At 32.9% G+C, this 7,500-nt stretch overlaps 28 non-coding genes across 28 annotated transcripts; all 28 read left to right on the top strand.

Annotated features, from left to right (window-relative positions):
- The first annotated feature begins 126 nt into the window (after nucleotides 1-126).
- Nucleotides 127-198, top strand: Trnaq-uug (transfer RNA glutamine (anticodon UUG)). The gene has a single exon. It is a non-coding gene; the product is annotated as a tRNA-Gln (tRNA).
- A 147-nt stretch (nucleotides 199-345) lies between these two features.
- On the top strand, nucleotides 346-417 carry Trnaq-uug (transfer RNA glutamine (anticodon UUG)). The gene has a single exon. It is a non-coding gene; the product is annotated as a tRNA-Gln (tRNA).
- A 145-nt stretch (nucleotides 418-562) lies between these two features.
- Trnaq-uug (transfer RNA glutamine (anticodon UUG)) lies at nucleotides 563-634 on the top strand. The gene has a single exon. It is a non-coding gene; the product is annotated as a tRNA-Gln (tRNA).
- Nucleotides 635-781: 147 nt separating this feature from the next.
- Trnaq-uug (transfer RNA glutamine (anticodon UUG)) lies at nucleotides 782-853 on the top strand. The gene has a single exon. It is a non-coding gene; the product is annotated as a tRNA-Gln (tRNA).
- A 583-nt stretch (nucleotides 854-1,436) lies between these two features.
- On the top strand, nucleotides 1,437-1,508 carry Trnaq-uug (transfer RNA glutamine (anticodon UUG)). The gene has a single exon. It is a non-coding gene; the product is annotated as a tRNA-Gln (tRNA).
- Nucleotides 1,509-1,655: 147 nt separating this feature from the next.
- On the top strand, nucleotides 1,656-1,727 carry Trnaq-uug (transfer RNA glutamine (anticodon UUG)). The gene has a single exon. It is a non-coding gene; the product is annotated as a tRNA-Gln (tRNA).
- Nucleotides 1,728-1,872: 145 nt separating this feature from the next.
- Nucleotides 1,873-1,944, top strand: Trnaq-uug (transfer RNA glutamine (anticodon UUG)). The gene has a single exon. It is a non-coding gene; the product is annotated as a tRNA-Gln (tRNA).
- Nucleotides 1,945-2,090: 146 nt separating this feature from the next.
- Trnaq-uug (transfer RNA glutamine (anticodon UUG)) lies at nucleotides 2,091-2,162 on the top strand. The gene has a single exon. It is a non-coding gene; the product is annotated as a tRNA-Gln (tRNA).
- Nucleotides 2,163-2,309: 147 nt separating this feature from the next.
- Nucleotides 2,310-2,381, top strand: Trnaq-uug (transfer RNA glutamine (anticodon UUG)). The gene has a single exon. It is a non-coding gene; the product is annotated as a tRNA-Gln (tRNA).
- Nucleotides 2,382-2,528: 147 nt separating this feature from the next.
- Nucleotides 2,529-2,600, top strand: Trnaq-uug (transfer RNA glutamine (anticodon UUG)). The gene has a single exon. It is a non-coding gene; the product is annotated as a tRNA-Gln (tRNA).
- Nucleotides 2,601-2,745: 145 nt separating this feature from the next.
- Nucleotides 2,746-2,817, top strand: Trnaq-uug (transfer RNA glutamine (anticodon UUG)). Its single transcript has one exon. It is a non-coding gene; the product is annotated as a tRNA-Gln (tRNA).
- A 146-nt stretch (nucleotides 2,818-2,963) lies between these two features.
- Nucleotides 2,964-3,035, top strand: Trnaq-uug (transfer RNA glutamine (anticodon UUG)). The gene has a single exon. It is a non-coding gene; the product is annotated as a tRNA-Gln (tRNA).
- A 366-nt stretch (nucleotides 3,036-3,401) lies between these two features.
- Trnaq-uug (transfer RNA glutamine (anticodon UUG)) lies at nucleotides 3,402-3,473 on the top strand. Its single transcript has one exon. It is a non-coding gene; the product is annotated as a tRNA-Gln (tRNA).
- A 145-nt stretch (nucleotides 3,474-3,618) lies between these two features.
- Trnaq-uug (transfer RNA glutamine (anticodon UUG)) lies at nucleotides 3,619-3,690 on the top strand. Its single transcript has one exon. It is a non-coding gene; the product is annotated as a tRNA-Gln (tRNA).
- Nucleotides 3,691-3,837: 147 nt separating this feature from the next.
- On the top strand, nucleotides 3,838-3,909 carry Trnaq-uug (transfer RNA glutamine (anticodon UUG)). Its single transcript has one exon. It is a non-coding gene; the product is annotated as a tRNA-Gln (tRNA).
- A 145-nt stretch (nucleotides 3,910-4,054) lies between these two features.
- Nucleotides 4,055-4,126, top strand: Trnaq-uug (transfer RNA glutamine (anticodon UUG)). The gene has a single exon. It is a non-coding gene; the product is annotated as a tRNA-Gln (tRNA).
- Nucleotides 4,127-4,273: 147 nt separating this feature from the next.
- Nucleotides 4,274-4,345, top strand: Trnaq-uug (transfer RNA glutamine (anticodon UUG)). Its single transcript has one exon. It is a non-coding gene; the product is annotated as a tRNA-Gln (tRNA).
- A 147-nt stretch (nucleotides 4,346-4,492) lies between these two features.
- Nucleotides 4,493-4,564, top strand: Trnaq-uug (transfer RNA glutamine (anticodon UUG)). Its single transcript has one exon. It is a non-coding gene; the product is annotated as a tRNA-Gln (tRNA).
- A 146-nt stretch (nucleotides 4,565-4,710) lies between these two features.
- Nucleotides 4,711-4,782, top strand: Trnaq-uug (transfer RNA glutamine (anticodon UUG)). Its single transcript has one exon. It is a non-coding gene; the product is annotated as a tRNA-Gln (tRNA).
- Nucleotides 4,783-4,927: 145 nt separating this feature from the next.
- Trnaq-uug (transfer RNA glutamine (anticodon UUG)) lies at nucleotides 4,928-4,999 on the top strand. Its single transcript has one exon. It is a non-coding gene; the product is annotated as a tRNA-Gln (tRNA).
- A 146-nt stretch (nucleotides 5,000-5,145) lies between these two features.
- Trnaq-uug (transfer RNA glutamine (anticodon UUG)) lies at nucleotides 5,146-5,217 on the top strand. The gene has a single exon. It is a non-coding gene; the product is annotated as a tRNA-Gln (tRNA).
- A 366-nt stretch (nucleotides 5,218-5,583) lies between these two features.
- Trnaq-uug (transfer RNA glutamine (anticodon UUG)) lies at nucleotides 5,584-5,655 on the top strand. Its single transcript has one exon. It is a non-coding gene; the product is annotated as a tRNA-Gln (tRNA).
- Nucleotides 5,656-5,802: 147 nt separating this feature from the next.
- Nucleotides 5,803-5,874, top strand: Trnaq-uug (transfer RNA glutamine (anticodon UUG)). The gene has a single exon. It is a non-coding gene; the product is annotated as a tRNA-Gln (tRNA).
- A 147-nt stretch (nucleotides 5,875-6,021) lies between these two features.
- Trnaq-uug (transfer RNA glutamine (anticodon UUG)) lies at nucleotides 6,022-6,093 on the top strand. Its single transcript has one exon. It is a non-coding gene; the product is annotated as a tRNA-Gln (tRNA).
- A 145-nt stretch (nucleotides 6,094-6,238) lies between these two features.
- On the top strand, nucleotides 6,239-6,310 carry Trnaq-uug (transfer RNA glutamine (anticodon UUG)). Its single transcript has one exon. It is a non-coding gene; the product is annotated as a tRNA-Gln (tRNA).
- A 584-nt stretch (nucleotides 6,311-6,894) lies between these two features.
- Nucleotides 6,895-6,966, top strand: Trnaq-uug (transfer RNA glutamine (anticodon UUG)). The gene has a single exon. It is a non-coding gene; the product is annotated as a tRNA-Gln (tRNA).
- Nucleotides 6,967-7,113: 147 nt separating this feature from the next.
- On the top strand, nucleotides 7,114-7,185 carry Trnaq-uug (transfer RNA glutamine (anticodon UUG)). The gene has a single exon. It is a non-coding gene; the product is annotated as a tRNA-Gln (tRNA).
- A 147-nt stretch (nucleotides 7,186-7,332) lies between these two features.
- Trnaq-uug (transfer RNA glutamine (anticodon UUG)) lies at nucleotides 7,333-7,404 on the top strand. Its single transcript has one exon. It is a non-coding gene; the product is annotated as a tRNA-Gln (tRNA).
- Nucleotides 7,405-7,500: the final 96 nt, after the last annotated feature.

Here is a 7,500-nt window from a genome sequence, read left to right as displayed (position 1 = left end):
TGAAATTTTAATCAAGATCACCACGAGTACAAATAATTAAGAATGTTTTGTGCTTCTTTGTATAATTCATGTCTGACATTCATTAATTTATATAATGTTATCGTTAATGAGTTGTGGAAACTGTAAGGTTCTATGGTGTAATGGTTAGCACTCTGGACTTTGAATCCAGTAATCCGAGTTCAAATCTCGGTAGAACCTCTTGTACATTCCCTTTTAATCTGAAATTTGAATCAAGATCACCACGAGTACAAATAATTAAGAATGTTTTGTGCTTCTTTGTTTAATTCATGTCTGACATTCATTAATTTATATAATGTTATCGTTAATGAGTTGTGGTAACTATAAGGTTCTATGGTGTAATGGTTAGCACTCTGGACTTTGAATCCAGCGATCCGAGTTCAAATCTCGGTAGAAACTCTTGTACATTTCCTTTTAATCTGAAATTTTAATCAAGATCACCACGAGTACAAATAATTAAGAATGTTTTGTGCTTCTTTGTATAATTCATGTCTGACATTCATTAGTATATAATTTTATCGTTAATGAGTTGTGGAAACTGTAAGGTTCTATGGTGTAATGGTTAGCACTCTGGACTTTGAATCCAGTAATCCGAGTTCAAATCTCGGTAGAACCTCTTGTACATTCCCTTTTAATCTGAAATTTGAATCAAGATCACCACGAGTACAAATAATTAAGAATGTTTTGTGCTTCTTTGTATAATTCATGTCTGACATTCATTAATTTATATAATGTTATCGTTAATGAGTTGTGGTAACTATAAGGTTCTATGGTGTAATGGTTAGCACTCTGGACTTTGAATCCAGCGATCCAAGTTCAAATCTCGGTAGAACCTCTTGTACATTTCCTTTTAATCTGAAATTTTAATCAAGATCACCACGAGTACAAATAATTAAGAATGTTTTGTGCTTCTTTGTATAATTCATGTCTGACATTCATTAGTATATAATTTTATCGTTAATGAGTTGTGGAAACTGTAAGGTTCTATGGTGGAATGGTTAGCACTCTGGACTTTGAATCCAGTAATCCGAGTTCAAATCTCGATAGAACCTCTTGTACATTCCCTTTTAATCTGAAATTTGAATCAAGATCACCACCAGTACAAATAGTTAAGAATATTTAATGCTTCTTTGTATAATTCATGTCTGACATTCATTAATTTATATAATTTTATCGTTAATGAGTGGTGGTCACTATAAGGTTCTATGGTGTAATGGTTAGCACTCTGGAGTTTGAATCCAGCGATCCGAGTTCAAATCTTGGTAGAATCTCTTGTACATTTACTTTTAATCTGAAATTTGAATCAAGATCACCACGAGTACAAATAATTAAGAATTTTTTGTGCTTCTTTGTATAATTCATGTCTTACATTCATACATTTATATAATTTTATCGTTAATGAGCTGTGGTAACTGTAAGGTTCTATGGTGTAATGGTTAGCACTCTGGACTTTGAATCCAGCGATCCGAGTTCAAATCTCGGTAGAACCTCTTGTACATTTCCTTTTAATCTGGAATGTGAATCAAGATAACCACGAGTACAAATAATTAAGAATGTTTTGTGCTTCTTTGTATAATTCATGTCTGACATTCATTAATTTATATAACTTTATCGTGAATGAGTTGTGGTAACTATAAGGTTCTATGGTGTAATGGTTAGCACTCTGGACTTTGAATCCAGCGATCCGAGTTCAAATCTCGGTAGAACCTCTTGTACATTTCCTTTTAATCTGAAATTTTAATCAAGATAACCACGTGTACAAATAATTAAGAATGTTTTGTGCTTCTTTGTATAATTCATGTCTGACATTCATTAGTATATAATTTTATCGTTAATGAGTTCTGGTAACTATAAGGTTCTATGGTGTAATGGTTAGCACTCTGGACTTTGAATCCAGCGATCCGAGTTCAAATCTCGGTAGAATCTCTTGTACATTTCCTTTTAATCTGAAATGCAATCAAGATCACAACGAGTACAAATAATTAAGAATGTTTTGTGCTTCTTTGTATAATTCACGTCTGACATTCATACATTTATATAATGTTATCGTTAATGAGTTGGGGTAACTGTAAGGTTCTATGGTGTAATGGTTAGCACTCTGGACTTTGAATCCAGCGATCTGGGTTCAAATCTCGGTAGAACCTCTTGTACATTCCCTTATAATCTGAAATATGAATCAAGATCACCACGAGTACAAATATTTAAGAATGTTTTGTGCTTCTTTGTATAATTCATGTCTGACATTCATTGATTTATATAATTTTATCGTTAATGAGCTGTGGTAACTATAAGGTTCTATGGTGTAATGGTTTGCACTCTTGACTTTGACTCCAGTGATCCGAGTTCAAATCTCGGTAGAACCTCTTGTACATTTCCTTTTAATCTGAAATTTGAATCAAGAGCACCACGAGTACAAATAGTTAAGAATATTTAATGCTTCTTTGTATAATTCATGTCTGACATTCATTAATTTATATAATTTTATCGTTAATGAGTTTAGGTAACTATAAGGTTCTATGGTGTAATGGTTAGCACTCTGGACTTTGAATCCAGCGATCCGAGTTCAAATCTCGGTAGAACCTCTTGTACATTTCCTTTTAATCTGAAATTTGAATCAAGATAACCACGTGTACAAATAATTAAGAATGTTTTGTGCTTCTTTGTATAATTCATGTCTGACATTCATTAGTATATAATTTTATCGTTAATGAGTTGTGGTAACTATAAGGTTCTATGGTGTAATGGTTAGCACTCTGGACTTTGAATCCAGCGATCCGAGTTCAAATCTCGGTAGAATCTCTTGTACATTTCCTTTTAATCTGAAATGCAATCAAGATCACCACGAGTACAAATAATTAAGAATGTTTTGTGCTTCTTTGTATAATTCACGTCTGACATTCATACATTTATATAATTTTATCGTTAATGAGTTGGGGTAACTGTAAGGTTCTATGGTGTAATGGTTAGCACTCTGGACTTTGAATCCAGCGATCTGGGTTCAAATCTCGGTAGAACCTCTTGTACATTCCCTTTTAATCTGAAATATGAATCAAGATCACCACGAGTACAAATATTTAAGAATGTTGTGTGCTTCTTTGTATAATTCATGTCTGACATTCATTGATTTATATAATTTTATCGTTAATGAGCTGTGGTAACTATAAGGTTCTATGGTGTAATGGTTTGCACTGTTGACTTTGACTCCAGCGATCCGAGTTCAAATCTCGGTAGAACCTCTTGTACATTTCCTTTTAATCTGAAATTTGAATCAAGAGCACCACGAGTACAAATAGTTAAGAATATTTAATGCTTCTTTGTATAATTCATGTCTGACATTCATTAATTTATATAATTTTATCGTTAATGCGTTTAGGTAACTATAAGGTTCTATGGTGTAATGGTTAGCACTCTGGACTTTGAATCCAGCGATCCGAGTTCAAATCTCGGTAGAACCTCTTGTACATTTCCTTTTAATCTGAAATTTTAATCAAGATCACCACGAGTACAAATAATTAAGAATGTTTTGTGCTTCTTTGTATAATTCATGTCTGACATTCATTAGTATATAATTTTATCGTTAATGAGTTGTGGAAACTGTAAGGTTCTATGGTGTAATGGTTAGCACTCTGGACTTTGAATCCAGTAATCCGAGTTCAAATCTCGGTAGAACCTCTTGTACATTCCCTTTTAATCTGAAATTTGAATCAAGATCACCACGAGTACAAATAATTAAGAATGTTTTGTGCTTCTTTGTATAATTCATGTCTGACATTCATTAATTTATATAATGTTATCGTTAATGAGTTGTGGAAACTATAAGGTTCTATGGTGTAATGGTAAGCACTCTGGACTTTGAATCCAGCGATCCGAGTTCAAATCTCGGTAGAACCTCTTGTACATTTCCTTTTAATCTGAAATTTTAATCAAGATCACCACGAGTACAAATAATTAAGAATGTTTTGTGCTTCTTTGTATAATTCATGTCTGACATTCATTAGTATATAATTTTATCGTTAATGAGTTGTGGAAACTGTAAGGTTCTATGGTGGAATGGTTAGCACTCTGGACTTTGAATCCAGTAATCCGAGTTCAAATCTCGGTAGAACCTCTTGTACATTCCCTTTTAATCTGAAATTTGAATCAAGATCACCACCAGTACAAATAGTTAAGAATATTTAATGCTTCTTTGTATAATTCATGTCTGACATTCATTAATTTATATAATTTTATCGTTAATGAGTGGTGGTAACCATAAGGTTCTATGGTGTAATGGTTAGCACTCTGGAGTTTGAATCCAGCGATCCGAGTTCAAATCTCGGTAGAATCTCTTGTACATTTACTTTTAATCTGAAATTTGAATCAAGATCACCACGAGTACAAATAATTAAGAATGTTTTGTGCTTCTTTGTATAATTCATGTCTGACATTCATACATTTATATAATTTTATCGTTAATGAGTGGTGGTAACCATAAGGTTCTATGGTGTAATGGTTAGCACTCTGGACTTTGAATCCAGCGATCCGAGTTCAAATCTCGGTAGAATCTCTTGTACATTTCCTTTTAATCTGAAATGCAATCAAGATCACCACGAGTACAAATAATTAAGAATGTTTTGTGCTTCTTTGTATAATTCATGTCTGACATTCATTAATTTATATAATGTTATCGTTAATGAGTTGTGGTAACTATAAGGTTCTATGGTGTAATGGTTAGCACTCTGGACTTTGAATCCAGCGATCCGAGTTCAAATCTCGGTAGAACCTCTTGTACATTTCCTTTTAATCTGAAATTTTAATCAAGATAACCACGTGTACAAATAATTAAGAATGTTTTGTGCTTCTTTGTATAATTCATGTCTGACATTCATTAGTATATAATTTTATCGTTAATGAGTTGTGGTAACTATAAGGTTCTATGGTGTAATGGTTAGCACTCTGGACTTTGAATCCAGCGATCCGAGTTCAAATCTCGGTAGAATCTCTTGTACATTTCCTTTTAATCTGAAATGCAATCAAGATCACCACGAGTACAAATAATTAAGAATGTTTTGTGCTTCTTTGTATAATTCACGTCTGACATTCATACATTTATATAATTTTATCGTTAATGAGTTGGGGTAACTGTAAGGTTCTATGGTGTAATGGTTAGCACTCTGGACTTTGAATCCAGCGATCTGGGTTCAAATCTCGGTAGAACCTCTTGTACATTCCCTTTTAATCTGAAATATGAATCAAGATCACCACGAGTACAAATATTTAAGAATGTTTTGTGCTTCTTTGTATAATTCATGTCTGACATTCATTGATTTATATAATTTTATCGTTAATAAGCTGTGGTTACTATAAGGTTCTATGGTGTAATGGTTTGCACTCTTGACTTTGACTCCAGCGATCCGAGTTCAAATCTCGGTAGAACCTCTTGTACATTTCCTTTTAATCTGAAATTTGAATCAAGAGCACCACGAGTACAAATAGTTAAGAATATTTAATGCTTCTTTGTATAATTCATGTCTGACATTCATTAATTTATATAATTTTATCGGTAATGAGTTTAGGTAACTATAAGGTTCTATGGTGTAATGGTTAGCACTCTGGACTTTGAATCCAGCGATCCGAGTTCAAATCTCGGTAGAACCTCTTGTACATCCCCTTCTAATCTGAAATTTGAATCAAGATCACCACGAGTACAAATAATTAAGAATGTTTTGTGCTTCTTTGTATAATTCATGTCTGACATTCATTAATTTATATAATGTTATCGTTAATGAGTTAAGGTAACTATAAGGTTCTATGGTGTAATGGTTAGCACTCTGGACTTTGAATCCAGCGATCCGAGTTCAAATCTCGGTAGAACCTCTTGTACATTTCCTTTTAATCTGAAATTTGAATCAAGATCACCACGAGTACAAATAATTAAGAATGTTTTGTGCTTCTTTGTATAATTCATGTCTGACATTCATTAATTTATATAATTTTATCGTTAATGAGTTGTGGTAACTATAAGGTTCTATGGTGTAATGGTTAGCACTCTGGACTTTGAATCAAGCGATCCGAGTTCAAATCTCGGTAGAACCTCTTGTACATTTCCTTTTAATCTGAAATTTTAATCAAGATAACCACGTGTACAAATAATTAAGAATGTTTTGTGCTTCTTTGTATAATTCATGTCTGACATTCATTAGTATATAATTTTATCGTTAATGAGTTGTGGTAACTATAAGTTTCTATGGTGTAATGGTTAGCACTCTGGACTTTGAATCCAGCGATCCGAGTTCAAATCTCGGTAGAATCTCTTGTACATTTTCTTTTAATCTGAAATGCAATCAAGATCACCACGAGTACAAATAATTAAGAATGTTTTGTGCTTCTTTGTATAATTCACGTCTGACATTCATACATTTATATAATGTTATCGTTAATGAGTTGGGGTAACTGTAAGGTTCTATGGTGTAACGGTTAGCACTCTGGACTTTGAATCCAGCGATCTCGGATCAAATCTCGGTAGAACCTCTTGTACATTCCCTTTTAATCTGAAATATGAATCAAGATCACCACGAGTACAAATATTTAAGAATGTTTTGTGCTTCTTTGTATAATTCATGTCTGACATTCATTGATTTATATAATTTTATCGTTAATAAGCTGTGGTAACTATAAGGTTCTATGGTGTAATGGTTTGCACTCTTGACTTTGACTCCAGCGATCCGAGTTCAAATCTCGGTAGAACCTCTTGTACATTTCCTTTTAATCTGAAATTTGAATCAAGAGCACCACGAGTACAAATAGTTAAGAATATTTAATGCTTCTTTGTATAATTCATGTCTGACATTCATTAATTTATATAATTTTATCGTTAATGAGTTTAGGTAACTATAAGGTTCTATGGTGTAATGGTTAGCACTGTGGACTTTGAATCCAGCGATCCGAGTTCAAATCTCGGTAGAACCTCTTGTACATCCCCTTTTAATCTGAAATTTGAATCAAGATCACCACGAGTACAAATAATTAAGAATGTTTTGTGCTTCTTTGTATAATTCATGTCTGACATTCATTAATTTATATAATGTTATCGTTAATGAGTTGTGGTAACTATAAGGTTCTATGGTGTAATGGTTAGCACTCTGGACTTTGAATCCAGCGATCCGAGTTAAAATCTCGGTAGAACCTCTTGTACATTCCCTTTTAATCTGAAATTTGAATCAAGATCACCACGAGTACAAATATTTAAGAATGTTTTGTGCTTCTTTGTATAAGTCATGTCTGACATTCATTAATTTATATAATTTAATCGTTAATGAGCTGGGGTAACTATAAGGTTCTATGGTGTAATGGTTAGCACTCTGGACTTTGAATCCAGCGATCCGAGTTCAAATCTCGGTAGAACCTCTTGTACATTTCCTTTAAATCTTAAATTTGAATCAAGATCACCATGAGTACAAATAATTAAGAATGTTTTGTGCTTCTTTGTATAATTCATGTCTG

This window comes from Euprymna scolopes, chromosome 7 (genome assembly GCF_053919585.1).
Source record: "Euprymna scolopes isolate OS-2025 chromosome 7, ASM5391958v1, whole genome shotgun sequence".
Lineage (NCBI taxonomy): Eukaryota > Metazoa > Mollusca > Cephalopoda > Sepiida > Sepiolidae > Euprymna > Euprymna scolopes.
The sequence above is the reverse complement of the archived record's forward strand: the minus strand, read 5'-3'. Positions and strand labels throughout refer to the sequence as shown.